Below are 19392 nucleotides of genomic sequence, written 5' to 3'. Positions count from 1 at the left end.
CCGTGGCTGATATGTAGAACTGAATGGTATTGTAAAAAAAAAAAGAAAAAGAAAAAGAAAAAAAAAAACTGTATGGCCATGGCAGACTTCTAGCTAGCTGTTCTTATATCTTAAATTAACCCATTCTATTAATCTATAAGTTGCCACGTGGCTCATGGCTTACCAGTATCTTAACATCTTCTCATGGTGGTGGCTGGCAGCGTGTCTCTGCCTCAACCTTCCATTTCCCAGAATTCTCCTCTCTACTTGTCCCACCTATACTTCCTACCTGGCTACTGGCCAATCAGCATTTTATTTACACAAAGCAATATCCACAGCAAATACCTGTGTTGTATCTAAATGCAAGGACAACACAAGGAGGAGAGTGTAGAGACCAGAGAATTAGAGATGGTCTGTGAGAACACAATAGCCATAGAGAGTGACTAATAGAAAGGTTGAAGACAAAGAAGAAAAGTCATGAAAGGATAGTGGTGTTGTATATGAGCAGAAAACTGGAAGAGAGCATTCAGGAACAGTAAAGAACCATCCTGAGGGAAGAGGTATCCCTTTCAGGCTCACTTATGTATTTAATCTCCATTCATTTAGTAAAGGTGTAGCAAGAACTGGTCTGTCCTTCCATATAAAGTGCACAAAACAAAGATGTGGCTTATAATAAACAAGAAAAGCAGAAAAGGAAGAGGCAACACACATGAGCAAAATATATAAGACATGAAATGGAATCAAGTAACTCAAACTGTTTTGGAAAAATGCGAAATGAATTTGTGAGTTTCAGGAGTAAGGAGTTAGAATTTCTAGTTAGATGGGGCCATTTGAATAATAATGATTGAGAAAAGTTTTGAAGATACTTTTCTGCACAACAGCCATGACTAATATGTTAGCAGGAGAAGAAGGAAGCTGATGTTACCGAGAAGAGAGTGACTAGAGGAAGATTAAATGATGTCAAAGGAACAGCAGGGATCAAGATCTCACAGGATCCTATAGGATCCTGAAGATGTCCTAATTCTTGTTCTGAGTGAAGCAACTGGTTTCAGCTAGAGGAGTTAGATGGTACTCTGATAAAAGAGGAAGGATATAATGCAAGCAGCAAATTAAATAAGGAACTTACAGAGATGATCAAGGTGAAGGATTATGTCTTTAATGAAGGTGAATGAAGCCCTTCTTGTTGGCTTGGAAGTTGGATGTGAGAGAGACTAATCAAGAATGATTGAGCTGTTTTGCTTTTGAGTAACTGGAATAATGGAGTTACCAAAATTAAGATGATGGATGTGAGTGTAGCAAGTTTAGTTAATGTCAAGAGCAAGAAATAAAAAGCATATGAATTAGAAATGAATGAAGTTGTTTGTATATGACATGCTACATACTCACGATTATGTGTAAAAACCTATGTCCCTGAATAACAGAAAACAAACTGTTAAAGCTAATGAATTTCATACAGTTTGAAGATGCAGAATCATCATATAAACATCACTATCATTTGTGTTTATAACAACAAATTATTAGAGGAAAAATTTATCCTATTTACTGTAGCATAACAAATAAAGCCCTTAGGTATGAATTTAATCAGGGAGGTGAAAGATTACTGTAAAAAAAAAAACTGTATAAGACATTGATCAAAGCAATTTCAGAAGATGCAAATGAAGGAATCACATATTCATAGATTGTACTAATTAAATATTATAAAAATGTCCCTCCTTCCCAGTGTGATCTAGAAAATCACTGGAATCCCAATCCTTTTCACGGAGGTAGAAAAATGATTCTAAAACTCATAAGAATTTACAAAAGACCTTAGATAGCTCAAATGAGCAAAGTTGAGGTGAAAGATGCTCCATTGGACACTCAAGCAGCATGGTTTCATAGACAGGAAGGCAATTTAATATTTAGGACAAAATGTAAACTGAAAACACCCATTTTAAGGTAACTAACATATAAATGCTATGTAAAGCTGGAAAACTAAATTAAATTGCCATGATAATGAGTCTAGTCAAAGGCAAAAGGAGGATTTAAGTAGTGCCACAACAAATCAGCTGGCTATCATAGAATTCTCTCGTTGGTGTTGTGAAACGAATAAGTAGAACTTCCCTAGGCCCTGATGTTTAAATCTGTAGCATCTAGGTAACAAGATAGGCTCTAAGATCATTTTATAATAGGCCATTTGCCAAATGTTTTGGGAACACTGCTTGTGAATCTCTTGAGAATTCTGATTCTAATCAAGCAACTGCTACTCTGTCCCTTACGATGTGAGCATGCCCAGCATGCTTCATCACAGCAAGTAGCCAAGAAGGCAGAAGGTACATGTGTTGGGAATGAGTGACAGGGAGTCAGTTTCATGATCCAGTAATCTAATCCAGAATGTACTTGGTCATAGTCTGTTTTTTAGAAGCAAGTAGTTAGCTCCAGACTAAATGCCAGGGAGGGGATTAAATAGAAAGTGAATACTGGGAGATAGAATCAGTGAGACCTGTATCATCAGTTGCCTAACACAGAGCCCATATTATTAAATAAAGCATATGTAGTATTAAGACTATTTACCAACAAGCTATGATCCCAATTTCTTATTGATTCCTTTAGTTTCATTTTTATGTTAGTGTATATGTGTGCATGTGTGTATGAGAGAGAGAGAGAGAAAGACAGAGAGACAGAGACAGAGACAGAGAGACAGAGAAAGAGACAGAGAGATAGGAGAGGGGGAAGAGGGAGGGAGAAGGAGACAGACAGAATGTGGTATATGCACATCTGATATATGGTACCTAGGAGGGCCAAGGCAGACACTAATATCATTCTGTATCACTTTCTATTTATTCCTTTGTGGTTATATCTCTCCTTGAGCCTGCAGTTAGGCTGGGAGCCAGCAAGCTCCATCCATACTATTGTTTTCACTTCCCACAGTGATGCTGTTGCAGGCACAGGACCACATGTGTTTTTTAAAATGCATTCTGGGATTCAAACTCCCACCCTCATGCTTTTGTACCAAGCACTTAAACATTGGCCACTCTCTCCATTTATTCCCTCCCTTGATTTCCTTTCTGTACTCCTAGAAATATCATCTTTTCTTTTTCAATATTCTTGATTCTTGACATTTCAGTCAAGAATTATATGCAATTTTACATGTTCCTCACTCTTAAGAAATTGATTTCCATACAATTTCTAAGTTTGTCCTATTAGCTCCAAGCATCTACCAACCATCTATTTGCAATCTTTAGTGTTTCATGAAGAGCTTCCAACATATTTGTTGTTTGATCCATTAAGGAATTTGACACATTTAAACTAAATGGCCTTATCCATGGAAATTCACATAAACCATGGGGGAAAGTTACTGAGGGTTGTATGTAAAATATGTAGCTGTGATCATAGTGTAAGTGTTATTTCATCACTGCTTTTCAGTTGCTATAACTAAAGAACTCACTCACGTGGAGATGAAAATGAATATACATCTATTCTCTCACAAGAAGGCTTACAGCATACTCAAGGAAACTCAGATTACTGTAAGCAATGCACTCCAACTATTTAGCTGGATAACACTGCTATTTTTTTCCTCATCCTTCAGCATTCTTGGCTCATCCTTCTTGTCATTTTCGTGTTGTAGCCTTGTTTCAGGTTCCCACTGCCAACAGCTGGGATAATCTCTTCCCCAACATCTGGATCTGCCACCAAAGTTTACCCCTGTGCAACAGCTAAACACAGATGCAAGTCTGATGATCTCTAATTACCAGGTCGGCTGTGCATTTGCCTCTCAGTTGGTGACAGATTGGAGGAGATTTTAAATAGAATACCTACATTCATATAATGTTTTTCATCATGCATATCTGAAACAAACACTTTCCAAAAGTCTACTGTAAAACCATTTTCCATATTTCTGTCACTATCATTGCAAAGCAGTCCATGGAGGTGGGATGGATGACAGTTTTTTTTATAAGAACATAAGGTAAGCAATTTAAAAGTCATCAATAGATTGTAAATTAAATGTGTAATTTAACCAGTAAGCATTAAACAGGAAGGTAATTGCAGAGTGGTGGAGCTTTGGCTGTGGCTCCTAAGAGAGCAGAGAGGCAAGAAGTTACATTGCTGTGCAGACTGGGAAGGAGAGGGTTCCAACCAGAAGGCACATTCCATACAAAGACATATACATTATCTGTGCTTTAATAAATCCACCAGTCTAAAAGGATATTTGACTTTTTCTACACTTCTTAAACATACACCTTGAGAAAAAAATATACCGTGTTTTGTTCCCAAGCACAAATACTATAGTTCTGAAATTCTTTTGAGTAGAAATGATCATTCATCTCTAACAAAAAAATTAAAAAGTTAAGAACTTTTATAACTGCATGTCCATACTCATTTTAAAATAATATAGTATATTATACAAAATAGTTATATTATAAATATCCAGATATAGTGTAATAGATACTGAGGGAAAAAAAATCTCAGGTTCTGTCTGTGTAAAATCGCTGCTTTTTAAAAATACGATCTTTCGAGAGTCCAGAGTCTTTCCAATGACTGGGCCATGGTGGTAGCTGTAGGAGCAGAGATGGAACAACCCCATTACGCTAAAGGAGAAAGCCTGAGTTTGGCTGGCCCTACTTTTGGGGGTCCTGCTGGGAACTGCCTGGGCTTGAAGGAGCCAGGATCTACACTGTGGAGCTTTCAGGGCTCTGGTGGATGAATTAGAGTGGGAAATTGCCCAGGTAGACCCCAACAAGACCATTCAGATGGCATCCTTCCGAATCAATCCAGATGACAGCCAGTCAGTTGTGGAGGTACCTTATGCCCATTCAGAGGCCCACCTCCCAGAGTTGCCTGAGGAGGTGTGTGACAACATGAAGGAGTATGGGGAACAGATTGACCCTGAAACCCACTGCTAGAACTATGCACGTATTGAGGGCGGGAATGGAGAATCCAGTAAACTTGACTCACAGGGCATCTGAATTGATTCAGACACCAGTACATGATCAAGTTTGCCTGTTGAGAGTATTGTGGAAGAGTGTGAAGATGAACTTTTGAGGTCTTTTCCCGAGAGGCTGACAATGTTAAAGACAAACTTTGCAAGAAGCAAACAGATCTACGAGACCATGCCCTGCACAAATCACGTGATGAACTATGAATCATTGGAGCAGCTTAGACCAACTAGATGGAACACCCCTAGAAGGGGATGGTGGTGGCATTGCCGTTTATATTATGTTTTTATGGAAATGAGCTGAAAAAATGTCTGAAACCAAAAAAAAAGATCTTTCAGTTTTTGTAAGATTCTCCAAGACTCCATTTGTTTTACTGGCAGATTCTATTAATTTTAAAGGGAATTTCCCAGCTAAATCTAAGTTTATGTTTCTGCCTCCTTGATTGCATCACTCACATAGAAATAAAATCATTTCTCAAGTGCTGTTGGCCTTTCTTAACATCATCTCTGTTTATCCTGGGACATCTAGTAGGGATTCTGGGCTCTCTCTGCTGTCTTCATCTTAAACTATAAGGACTTGAATCCATTATTTTGCACATGCTCCATCTATGGCCTATGTTGCCAACTTCTTTGTCTAACCTTTATTTTTTATGTTTTCTAATTACTGTAGCTTAATGTTTATGCACAGAGATTTTGAAGCCAGGTGGAATATATATTCATGTTGGCTTTTATACATACAGATAAATGTTAATTCTGTAAGGTATTCTAAATTATGTTAATTACGGGCAAGGCAGTCCCTTAGCTTCAAATATTTAACCTCAAAATAGTATAATAATGTATATTTACATGGGATTGTTAAATTCCATTGCATTAAATTATTAAAATAAAGAGCAGAAGAAGTTAAGTGACTACAAGGATGGTTATGGTGGTGATAAAGAGCAGTCAACTGTTGACACCCAACAGCAAGGCAATTCTGTTCACACAAAGCATAAAAGAACTCAGACATGTAAGAGGTAGAAACAGAAAACAGTGTTGCATATATTAAAATGCCTAGCATTAAATGGTAACTATATCCTAATTACAGTGAGATTCTACATATCCATCAAATATGAATTCAAATTAGAATTATTTAAACACTCATATATGTCATTTCTCAAATGTAAATTAAAAATGAGAATATATTGCCAATATTACCACAAAAATAGAGTTGTGGGTATAGATTCATTGATCTCTATGACCCCAAGTGAAGGAAAATGATTATTATCCACCTTTACCATTGTGTCTGTGTCAAATTTTTCTCATTTTTAAATGTCTTTCCCTACCCCGCTCTGACTTAAAGTGAATGATCAATATTGGTTGATTGACTATATGACAAATCTTTATTTGTCATGTTCATCTTGAGATGAATCATAGTCTTTTTCCATTGCTTTCATAAACCCTTATTTTCTCCAACAACTTCAGCAGTTTTTTCCTAAGCAGAAAATGATGGAAGTGGGATTTTTTTTTTTATTCCTTGGAGGATAGTTGAGTAAAAACAACATACTGCATAAGTTATCTGTGTCTTCTACCTTATTGCTCCTTGAGAAGTACATTTACATTCAAATAAACTTAGAGGAATAGCAAAACGTATGTAGTGTCTATAGTACCGAAACACTGCACCAATTTTAATTCATTCAGCCTTTATGTCAATATTGTAAACCTTCAACATTGCACCCCTGGGGCAATTATAAGCAGACATATAAATCATGCACCTCAAATTTTGCCTAGCAATAAACACTCAGCTGCTGAGTAAAAATTTGTATGCCATTTCTCAGTACCTCGGTTTCCTCTGCTAAGGTTAGGCTATGACAACTAAGGCTTGAGAAGACACATGGGAGCATTACAAGGGAGATGAAAGGGTCTTCTTGGGATTGGATCTGGTATGAGGAAATAATCTATAAAACAGATGAAGTCAGCTAGTTACTCATTCAGAAAGGAGGCTGAATTTAAATGGAAGAATATATATAGGATCCCGCAAGAGAAAAACTAAAGCCTATGAGAATCAACAGGAGTTGCATGTGGTCATTTGACCCACCTTAGATTTTCAGCATAACAAGCCTCAAGGATGTAGTTCACTGGTAGATAAACTCAAAGGGTTCACATGTTGACAGCAATAACTTTGGCTGAGGAAGCTCACAGAGAGGTGGGAGCTCTGCGCTAGCTGTGTATTGAGGATGCTCACCTAATTGATTGTAGAAGCCTGGTGAGAGTGTTCATGGTTACTGGCAAACTCACTGTGCTTCTGTGAGGATGGCTCATCAGGAAATTCAAGTCCTTCTCAGAGTTGAACTTGAAGTTTTTAGTGATTATTAAACTACTCTTAGAAAGAGGACAGTGATCCTATATAAAACAATGTTATAAAATCTAACATGTTGTGATTAGAGAAAAATGGCAGCGTTTATATTTAAGGTCATAATTCTTGGGAAGACAGCACTTTAAAGTCTGGTTTCAGTAGAAAGACCTCCTGCCCAGTTCTGAATGGAGAGTGATCTGTGAAGAAAGAATGAAATACTGATACCCATAATAAAATGAAAGGCATATTTCTTTGATAAGGAGAATAATTGCACTATCACCATCCAAACCTCCCCAAACAGCTCTCTCAACAGGTACCAATTGTTCTAATGCCTGAATCTTTGGTGGGTGTGTCTCACCATACTACTATTACAGAGTATGAAAATATTTTAAAATCCATTACAGTTACCCTAAATATCACAAAAAATGTCACTATACACAAGCACTTGTATTATTATTGTAGAAGGAATATGAGATACATACATGTCCCACAGGCCAAAAGAGTTCAGCAAAATCGAAGCAGTTTACTGAAATAGTAAACTACCCAGTCAGGCCAGTTGTGTTGAAACAGCTTAGAGAAACTCAGGTTATTTTGCTGAACATAATTTGTGTGTTTCTGGGGTTTTCTTCATTTATATGCTGGCTCATTCCTCTTTGGTTTCTTCATCAGAGCTTGTAGTAGACACTGTAGTATAGCACTCAGTTTTGCTCTTTAAATTTTGGATGCTCATGTTCCCCAACTGCTCATGTCTCACGGGTAAGGTCTATTTTTTTTTCTCTCTAATATCTGTAAGTAGAATAGATGAACTCACTTAATCTATGCTTCATTCCAGAGAGAATCCTTAGAAAGTGAGGAAAATTATATTTATGATTATATATTTATGTTCTTAATATACGTTATAAGAACATGATTGCTGACAAATGGTATGTATCTCTAACTTTTCATGGCTGTCTGAACATAAGAACCCTGTATCAGGCTCTTGTCCATGTGAGGACATAAATGTCCATTCCTTTTATCTCCTTTTGAACTAACTGACAGTTGACCATTGCAGACCACATCCATCCTGCTATTTCTGTTGAATCCTGTCTTGACACTGATAAACAATTTACAATCCGAGGAGACCTTTTCCAATTAACTTCCAAGGTTCTGTCCCATCATCTTTCTTCTGAAATGTTATGCAGGACAGCACTCTTGATACAGATCAACTGGGAGGAGCTGGTAATGCCCAGCACAGAGACAGTGACCACAGTCATTAGCATCATCAATAGCATTACATCATATTCACATTACATTACATCCCAGTTCATTTGCTAAGTTTAAGGGAATCCATTCTGTGTAAAGGAACAAGAATATTCATTTCCTATCCTCAAAGCCAATAAGTACGTGCTGCTATATAGGCTGAACCAAACATATATATTTTTGCAAATATATTTGCTATTAATTTCAGGAAACCAAAGAAAGACAATTATTTAGTATCAACAAACTTATAGTCATCTCTATTTTTGCCCTTAATTGTGAATTCAATTATGTGCCATACACTTTTCTAATTCAGAAAACTAGATAGAGATGTGTTTCTTGACATCTCACTAGTAGGAATAAAATAGAAAATAGGCAAGGTGTTTTTAAGGGCAGCAAAAACTATTAGAATTTATAGATAACCTAGTTCAGCCCTTTAAAAAGGTAAAGCTTTTAAGTGGAGCAAGTATTGCTCTACTTAAATTTTTACACCTAGAATAAAACATAGAAGTAGAGTTCGGATGCGCTGAGTCTGTGTCCACACTGTCTTTGCCTTGAGATATTGAAGCAGTGATTCTGTTACTTAGTGAGAATCTCCATAATGCCAGTGTCATCCAGATGATATGGGACTCACAGCCAGGTGCAGCAACATTGACAGTGCACATGGGCCCAATCAAGAGTGCCATAGAGGTAACTTACTGCCAGAATATGGCATCAGCATGGAGTGATAAGGACTAATTGTATACACACACACACACACACACATACACACACACACACACACACACACACACCCTTTTGGTCTTGTTTTATACATAATAAACAAACAACATGCAAAGGGAACGAAGCAGCCTGTTACAAACACATAGTCAAAGCCTGGGGAATACCTGCACCAGAGGTTACAGGAGACATTTGTGATGACTTGAGGATGATGTCTTCATTGTTTTAAACAATGGTTTTACTAAGAATATTTAGAGTAACATTTACTTTGTTCACCCATCCCAAGTAGTGAGGACTTCTGATAACACAGTGTTCTGTTTGATACCCTCTATATTAACTGAACTGGTCAATTTACAATAGAACTTTCAGTTTCATCTCAGTCCAAATGCTATTTTCTTATCATCAGAAAGAGATGTCAGGTCTGTATTCGAGTTCTACGTTTCCCTTTTCCTGAAATTACAAAGGGAGACAAAACCAGGACGTGATATTTCTAAATTCTATATCTTGTTTCAGTATCAATTATCAATAAATTGCAATGACAACATTTTCTTTCTTCACATTCGAGAGATTCTCAGGGTATGTCATGAACTGTAAGTAAAATATTTTATTATTAATTGTTAATACATAAAATATTGTCCATATTCTATCTTCAAAAAATATGTGTGGTGTATGTCTGTGTGTGTATGGTACTGGAGTTCAAATTAGGACCTTGTTCTTAGTAATGGAAATATTTTAAATGAAATGGTTAATCTTATTTGGAGTTTTATAAAAATCATAAAATAAATTGCATACAAAATACCCATCTTATTATTTCAAGCAAAGAAACCATTTCCATGAAGAATTTTATTCCTTGCTAATATATCCTGGCTTTCTTACACATACAAACCTTTTGCATTCTCATTCTTGGTCAGGAAACACATATGCTCTGTTTCTCTTAATGAATTGTAAATTAAATACAAGAATTATTCACAGAAACTATAATATCAGAGGAATAGTTTCCCGATCACAGAAAGATTTTATCCCAATAATATTTTTTATCCACAAATAAAAAGTCAAATTTATTCTTATTGCTTTGCTTATATTTAAGATCTCTTCCTTCTCCCAAGTGCAGTTTACTGCTACTGACAAGAAAATATTTGCAAGCCTGAAATAGGCCATACATAATGTGATATAATAAAGAATGTTTATAGAAATAGCATATTTGTAATTATATTTAGTGAGATCATGGAGATGGATGTAAAAACCTGCCATTGTGTATACAGAGCCAGTATTTTCATAATTTGTTTGCCATAATATTGAAAAAGGAGTTTCAGTAATGACTTATATAGAAACCATGAAGTACTGTAACTATAATGAATAAGGCAAATATTTTCAGCTGTTCTCTATCGCATCATTAAATGCATTCTTTCAAATATTTGGCTTTAAACATTGGTATCTTGACACTCTTTCCAATGACCCTTAATGAGGCAAGGTTGTGTTGTTATATGTTGTCATGCCCCTTTATGTCTACCACCATGATTGTGACTTCATCCTTGTTTTAATTATTCATGTCATACACACACCCTTTCTGATGAACCTGTATGTTCTCTAAGGCCAGAGATAGTGTGTTTTGGCTCCCAGTTTAGTTATGAATTTATAACATAAGAGTGGAGTAGCAAGCAAAAATAAATAGTTATTTAGGTAAATTGTCACCCCAATCTTTTAGTGCATCATTTATCCTTCTGGCACCGTATGAAGCAGCGTCAATTGATCAAGATACATTACACATTACAAAGTCATACAGTGCTGTACTTAAGGAGTGGAGAGAACACCTTGGAGGGTTCCAGAACTGCGTTCTATAGTGCAGCGTAGGGGGTTAACCAGGCATCCCTTTTCAGGTCTCTGAGATGTTTTGAAAATATGTCCTGCATATGTTATTTTCTAGCTGCACATCAAGATGCTTCTCCAGTGGTGCCTAGGAAGCAAACTGCCGAGGTGGGCAGTTGGGGCCCTGCCTTTAAACCATAAAAAACACCATCCTTTTCTGAAGCTCCTGGAAGGAAGTTTTCCTAGCTCTGGGTTTGGAAGAAATGATCTTGGTCACATTTTCATCACAGTGAGTGTTGAATGTGATACACACAGCACTGTGGCCTCTTATTTCCTACATCTTCTTGTTCCCAGAATAAGAGTGAATGAATATTTTAAATGAAAAACAAAGGTACAATATGTGAATTATAAAGAAGTAAAACACCACCTAGAATATTAGAACCAGTGTTGGAGAAGTGATTTAGGGGGTGAAGTACTTGTACAAACATGAGGCTCTGAATTCAGGTTCTTAGCACTCACATTAAAGCTAGATGTTGCAGTCAACCTCTGCAACCCCACTGTTGGGATATGGCAGGAGAAAGGAGTATCCTAGAGCTTTCTGGCCAGCCAGCCTCGTTGAAATCATCAGCTACGGGATTAGGGAGGATCTATCTCAAAACTAACATAGAAAAAGTGATTTTACTATTTTTTTTTTATTTGAAAGAAATCAAGATAGAGACAGAGGGAAGAAAGACCAACATGTGCCATGGCTTAAGGTTAGAGGTCAGTGGACAACTCTTGGGAGTTAGCATTCCTCCCACTGTGGCTTCTGGAGATTGAACTCATCTATTCAGGCTTGCATGGTGAGTGCTTTTACCCACTGAGCCATCTAGCTGGTGTAACAACCACTCTTTCTTAGTTGGCAATGGATAGTGTTGAATGATGAGCCTCTAAGAAAGGAAAGGTCAAAACACAGCTGATTCAAGTGATTGTATGTCATTTATACATAATCTGAGCATATATATGCATGCTTTCATCTTCCTGTTCAGCAATTCTTGTTAGTACCCCTTTAGGGCATCTACTGATCATCATTTAAAGTCATTTTACCATCTGAATATGTGCAGTTTCTTCTTCAATAAAGTGTGGAGGAGGCTGTGTCTCTTCTCCTACAGATGAAACAGCAGTGTCTGGCATGCTTATGGGGAAGCGCAGGCTATTCTTGCTGAAGATGGAAGTTCCTGTTCTGTGCAGAAACACATTTCCATTTCCTCTATTTTAGAAGTTTACAATCTATAATTGTGCTATTGAAGTGTCCAAGGAACATATTCACGGAGCTTTCCTATTCAAAAAAAGGTTACTAGCCAAAAAATGTACATGCCCTCTGTTTCTCTTTACAGCATGCCCTCAACATGTACAACTTTAGTAGGCCACTACTGTATGTGTGTGAGCAAAATGCTCCAGATGTTCCAAAACACAATTGTGGAATCACAAGAGTTGTTGTTTTTTTTTTGGAGGGGGGGGGGCTGTGATAGAACAGGTCATGGCAATGTCTATTGTGGTGTAGCAAATCCATTCACTTCACACCAAGATGAAATAGAAGGAACAGGGTCTCAATTGCACCTCTGAGGATACTAACCAAGGAATGAAAAGACTTCTCACCAAGAAACACCAATGATTCTATCACCTTCCAGTTGTTGCTAGCATGTACTGGGGACTAATCCATTAACATAGTAGCATTTTAGGACCAGCAAGATGGCTCAGTGGGTAAAAGTGCTTATGGTCAAGCCTGACAAGTTAGCTTGATTCCCTGGGACCTACATGGTGGAGGAAGAGAAATTCAGCGAGTTGTCCACTAAGCTCAGACCACCAGGTGTGGCACTGGAACAGTTGCATGGCCAGACAGCATCTGTTTGCAAAGTTTTTTACAAATACTACTCAGAAAATGATGATCGGTGATTGTTCCCAGAGACCTGAAGGAGCCTAACTGTAGGGTTTCTGTCTGAAGCATGATGCTAGTAGAATCTGACATATCAGGAAAAGAAAAAAAGATGATACAAATAGCAGAGATAGACTGGTGCTAGTGAGTCTGTACAAACTCAGTGATGTAAGAGAAATCATGTTTCATCCCAGGATTCTCCACTCTGACCTAGTCCATAGTTCAGATTATATGGTGTTTGAATCCTGAAATTCTTTTGATAGTGGAGGTTTTCCCTAGGAAAAAACCCACACTATATATATATATATATATATATATATATATATATATATATATATATATATATGTGTGTGTGTGTGTGTGTGTGTGTGTGTGTGTGTGTATGTGTGTATAACATGATCTTGACCAATGTGTCAATTCTTAAATATTTCATGCTTAAATTAAATGTAGGAAAAATAAGAAATCATTTTTTTCTTTAAAGTTTACTTATACTTAATTATTTTAAGAGGGAATATGCAAAATGAGTATTTTCTACCTATGTAGTGAACTTATTATGTGAAGTGAATTCTTAGCCTGATGATTAATTTTGAAAACAAATTACAGAAATTTATAGCATAAACCTCTTTAAATATACTGTTAACTTGAAATAAGTTTAGTGATGCATCTCAGACTGCTTGTAGTGTTCTTGGTTCCATAATGAAACTTTATGTCCTGATCATCACAAAGAAACCAAGTTAAATACATTTATTCCATTTTATAAACATATTCAGGGTTTCAATGCCAAGCATTGACCAAGAACATCACTGACACATAGTAGAAACAGGATCTGAATACAGAAAACCTAGATGCCACTACTATCTGTGAAGCACTTACTAATGAGTTCAATAAAGATGTACTTTTTTTTTTTTCTAACCTATCCTTTTATATATGGAAGTGAGCAGGCATTGGGACGAATCTAACTTTCTGCTTCCTTTCTCTACAAAAGCCCCTTCTTTTTGTCTTTCTTCTTTTTAATCACCCCTCTCTATTTTTTCACTGCTCATTGAGACTGATAAATTTAAAGCCCTTATTTCTTTTAGTAGGACTTTTTGTGCCTCATTTCCTCTGTCTCCTCTGATTGATCTCTCCTCCCCTGATTGCGCTCCCATCATCTCTGGTTTGACTCACTAAGCCTGATGCTTCAATCATAGGACCTGTCTCTAATGATCACCTTCAGGAGTCTTACCTGGCCATCAAGTTACAGGATTGAGATACATTTCATCTTTGACTTGCATCTTTATTTTGAAAACTAGTGACCTTTTTGCATGTCCTTGACAGTGGGTGTCAGGCATGAAAATCTGCCCCTTCCTCCAAAGAATAGATTGAAGTTACAGATTTCATTTTGTCTTCTAATGTTGGTTATTTCCAGTGGAATAAATAAGCTTCTCACATTTTTCCTTTCCAAGTAAAAAACTTAAAAAATCAGAATATTGTTTTCTTAATTATGGCAAAAGACTTAACATGCAAACTAAGGAAGCATTATAGTGTGAAATTGGAAGAGAATCATAAATGGTCAGTATTGAAGTGCCTTATTCATGAAATATGCAGTGTCAAGTAGTATTAATAAAGTTGCTTCAAAAGCACTCAGATAATTTATTCTGAGTGAGAAGAAAGATCATTCAAGTACCGTGCTTGGTAAAGTACAAGACTTAGAGGCTCCTACTTCCTCCTAGGCAAAGTACAGGCAAGTGATTCCAGGAGACAAGTTGCAATATGCAAATAAATCAAAAATGTTAATAGTTAAATTTAGAGCATGAATCTGATGCCACCTCATTTGATAACTTTATGATTTTGAGTTGAAAAAGGAAGCCTAATCAATAGGAATTTGGTATGAACCACAGAATCTTAGACTTCAAGTAGGATTCAGGGATATATGTATTATAAATAGTTATCAGATACCTCGGGATATGTTTATGTTTATAGGATGAAAAAGCTGTTAGCAGCCATATCATCAGTAAATGTTCCTGCTTGAATTATTTGTTGGCATTATTCTATGTTGACACTCTACAAGAATACAGAGTTAAAAAGCATCTTAAATTTCACACTATACCCATGATAAATGCAAAGAAATTATTTAAGAAAAAGAAAGATCAAAGTCAAGTAGGTAGCTAGGAGACTAGTGGATGGGAAGGATAATACTTTTTTCTTTGACAAAGAATGAAATAAGGCTAATAGCAAATAATTCTGTCATAGGCACAACATAGCAGGAAATTTTTAAAGTAGAATGTACCAAGATCCTTTCTCTGGGGCTCTGTATGGCTGTTTTGCTATAGAATTCTCTTGTTCTTGAATGTTCATTTCTCTTACTTCTCTACTACCTTCAGGTCTTTGCGATAATATCAAGTTCTCATTGTGGGTTGACTCTCCACATGATATAACTACTTACGTGTTTATCTTTAGCAGTATCAAACTTTGGATGCAGTATCTCTGTGGGCTTGGTTTGTTGTTTTGTTTTTGTCTGTTATATCATTTACCTAAGTGCTATCTCAGGAACTAAAACATTTGAATTCAATGACATGAAATTAAAGTTATTATAATAATGACAACAGGCACTTAAGCATATTTTTCGTATATAAAGAGGGCAGAAAGAAAGAAGAGTTAAAATTTTATAAATGAAAAATAGATTGATTTCTAAAAATGTATCATAGGTTATTCAGAAGGATATTTGAAAGAATATGTTGTACTGACTTTTAATGAGCCTGGGAATAACCATAGATAAACAATAACTGTGAAGAGTTAAATTTGGTTTAGTTTGTGAAAATAGGGAGAATATCAAAGTCTGTATCTCTCACAAAGTTAAATGCAGTTGTGGTGTTCTGAGCAGACAGGGACTGGCTGAATCTTCCCACCAGATGCCTTTTATTAAGTGGAGATAGAAACTTGAGTTGGCTTATATAGAAGTCTCCAGCTGAATGTTCCGTTCTCTACACATCTGCAGATATCCTGTACTTGACCTCCTCTTTGAATGAGTTCCTCCAAAAAGACTCCCTGCATTGGAACTCTGCCCTTAGAGTCACCCAGCACAGCACTTTCACTCTGACTATCCAAACAACTTATAGGAACCAAGATTACAAAGCTTTGTAAATAGTTATTGTATTATTTAAGCAGATAAATGAAACAGCAGACTGATTGGATTAATTGTTGGATCTGCTCAAGTCCAGGGTTCTATTCCACAGTTGTTGAGTAGAATAATATCACTTTAAGAGTATTTTCTAAATATACTTAATCAACCATTCAGTCAGTGGAGACATCTCCAAAGATGACACATGATCATGTTGTCATTTCTCTAACAAAATACACCATGTAAATTTAGGATCTCTAGGAAGCCCCATTCTTTTATCTTAAAAGAGATTTGTGTGGGGAATGACATTGTGATAAATACAATATCAAATTTTTTAGTTCCCTAAAATGGATACTTTGATGAGTTTTCTTTTCTAACATAGTAGCAAATGAGTATTATGTATAGCTACTTAGATGGTTTGTTGGTTTTATGGATGCACATCATATGGAAATGTACCTTTCAAATATATGTGGTATTTATGATTTCCCCTTTTAATTTTCTAAGGCCAGGCATTGACAAGGAGATACACTGAATTGAACTGGTGTAGACAGAGACATGTTTTGTTTTCCTCTTGGTGTCCAGTGACAAATGTTAATTCTTGTAAAACAAAACATCTGCATTTGTGGCTTTCGTCAAAGTGATCGAACTCACAGGGCAAACAAAGCATGGTAAATTGTGAGAAAGACAAAAGACTTGCTATTCACTGAGAGAAAATTATTTTTTTATAAACAAAAGAATGTCATAGAAAGGGTTAGGAGATATGAATTTGGCTAACAACAATACACTTAGAGGAAGGACCAAAGAGACAAGGAAAAGTTTACATTTGAGAGAAGTTTAAATGAATCACTTTAAATGTCACTGGATAGAATGTCCTAGAAAGAGAGAAAACAAGTTAATTAGTATGGTTTTATTCGTTCTCCTAAATATGGGCAAACAAAATGTGATTCTAAAGGTAGAAATAAAGAAACAAACAGAAAAAAAATCTGTTTATCCTTCTTAATGGCAAATCTCCTTCTTTGGGGCCCGTCAGTGTTGCGATGTTCCTCTCGACATGTTCATTGAAAGATGAAACTGATCAGCATCAAAGACTTAACATCGAGATTAACCACTTTCTGGCATCTCACCTCCTTTCAGTTTGAACTTGGAATCTCCTCCATGTACAGCCCACTAATGAGAAAATCCTTGCTTATGAATTCAGTTCAGAATGGGAGCACTCTCCCCCCGCCTCCTTTTGCATAATGTCTGCTTTGAAGTCAGGCAGTCCAAGAAAATGATTGATCTCACCCAAGTTCATAACTTTTTCAAAGTACTGCCGATATCATTAAATTTTAATTAACCCTTTGAGCTCCTTCTATGATGTAAAGATGAGGGAACATCAAAGGCCCCTGTGTTGGAGCAGCAATGGTATCGTTTGCACCCATGAAGCTTTTTAGAAGGTATCTAAGATGCAAATATTTCAATAGGGTCTCGAGCTTATTATTTGTGTGTGTGTGTGTGTGAGCGTATGACTTTGCTATGATGTTAACAATGGTAGAACTAAAATAAATTGTTAGCCTTTCAAAGCTGGTTGTTTTAAGTATGACTGTGTTCAGGGCTTAGAAGTGGTATGTACTTCCATCTCCATTACAAAAAGCATTGTAATCAAGGAATCTGTTTAAAATGTCACTCGGTTTGCAGGTTCTTGTGTTTTTGTCCTTCACTGGCTCTCATTCATAATTAATTTCACTCCTAACCTATGACTTAAGATAAAACATTTTGCATGCATTTTTAGATAGAGACGGTTACATTAAACCTGCTGGATTAACAAGTCCAGGTAGAAAATGGAATGTGCACTGCTGAGAGGGATGGGGTTTGAGGCCGTGTGCAAAATAGGATAAAGGAAAAGCTTTTCAAGGAACATTAGCAAGTACATATTGAGCTCCAACTTTGCCAGCCATGATTTAAGGTGAAGTAATTGTTCCCATCAAAAGCAGGTTCTAATAAAGCAGAGTTTGCAAGTCCAGGCACTCCTTGACTATGCCTTTTAGTATCACCAGCAATCGGATTTAGATATTATGTTATGTGTTCTTTATCCAATTTAAATAGTTCTTTAAATGTTTTTCCCAGGCTCTCCTGTGCAGCAAAGTGTACTAATTCAGTATATGATGGTAAAAAGGGAAAGGGAATCAGTAATAGCAACATGCACAGTATCTGATGGCAGTGTCTCAGGTAACTGTTTAAAGTCAAGAAATCTGTGCAGTGGAACAAAAATAACTGGTTGACCTGTGCCTAAAATTGTCCTTACACTTGTCTAATTTACTACATTCTTGAACAATTTTAAATAAAGCAATGTGCATAATTTTTTTGAAATAATACTCTACTACGATTATAAAGATCAATGATTTTAGCTTATTGAGATGCATGAATTTTTTACTTCAAAAGGGTTTTGTCTCTTCAGGTAACTTCCCTGCCCGCATTTCTGTTTGATTATGAATGAATATTGACATCCACAGTTTTCTCTCTAAAACACTATGTGAGGGAGAAGAGAAGACACGATGGAAGATCTGATTGCCTCACTTCTTTGGAAGTGATGATATGCTCATTTCCAAGGCCCAAATGCACATTTGCCCCTCTGGGGTCACTTTAATCAAGGCATTATCGCAGATGATGCGTGTCTACCAAAATGAGATTCTGTGACCTTCTGAAATGAACATGATCTGGCCTTGCATTTGGGATGTCTGGTTTAGCGAGCTTCGTGTTTATGAGATTTAAATTAAACTTGCATAGATTATGAGGACAGAATTTAACAGTTTTACATATAATTTAAAAAGTTGACTGTTTTCCTTTTAAATAGAATTTTAACTGATTAGATTAAAGATAATTATAGTAGGATGCAATAATGATTCTACAGTACCTGAAAATGTCAAGATCATACCACAAAAAGTAATAAAATTGTTGTTCTAAAATTAGATATTTACTCATATGACTGATTAATATAAACAATGTTTGCTGGCAACATTATACTATATTGTTCTATTTTCCCCTATATTTGAAGAGAATCCTGGATAAGTTAAGAATATATAGGCTCCAGAAATTAGTGAAAATGAGGAATTAAAATACAAATTTTGTAAGAAAGAGAAAATAATTTATATTATAAATTAAGTGGGTTTTTTTTAGTATGACAGCCAATAAATTTTCCATGGTGAGTGTCATCATTTTATATTCTTTATCCTTGTCACCTCCATTTCTTTCAAATTGTTAATTGCATGGGAAAATTTAAGTGTTTGTTCAATGAGTGTCATGGACAGTTTTTCTAGGTTGCTTGAAAAGAAATTTCAAACACTTTAAATAACGAAATTATTCAAAATAAATCCCCAATAAACTAATTCTTAGAACAGTACACATTTTAAAAC

The 19392-nt window shown here is 36.1% G+C and overlaps 1 pseudogene; it reads left to right on the top strand.

Annotated features, from left to right (window-relative positions):
• Positions 1–1128: 1128 nt before the first annotated feature.
• Positions 1129–5098, top strand: LOC102915511 (protein canopy homolog 2 pseudogene; annotated as a pseudogene).
• The last annotated feature ends 14294 nt before the right edge of the window (positions 5099–19392 follow it).

The sequence above is a fragment of the Peromyscus maniculatus genome, chromosome 8 (assembly GCF_049852395.1).
Source record: "Peromyscus maniculatus bairdii isolate BWxNUB_F1_BW_parent chromosome 8, HU_Pman_BW_mat_3.1, whole genome shotgun sequence".
NCBI lineage: Eukaryota > Metazoa > Chordata > Mammalia > Rodentia > Cricetidae > Peromyscus > Peromyscus maniculatus.
The sequence above is the reverse complement of the archived record's forward strand: the minus strand, read 5'-3'. Positions and strand labels throughout refer to the sequence as shown.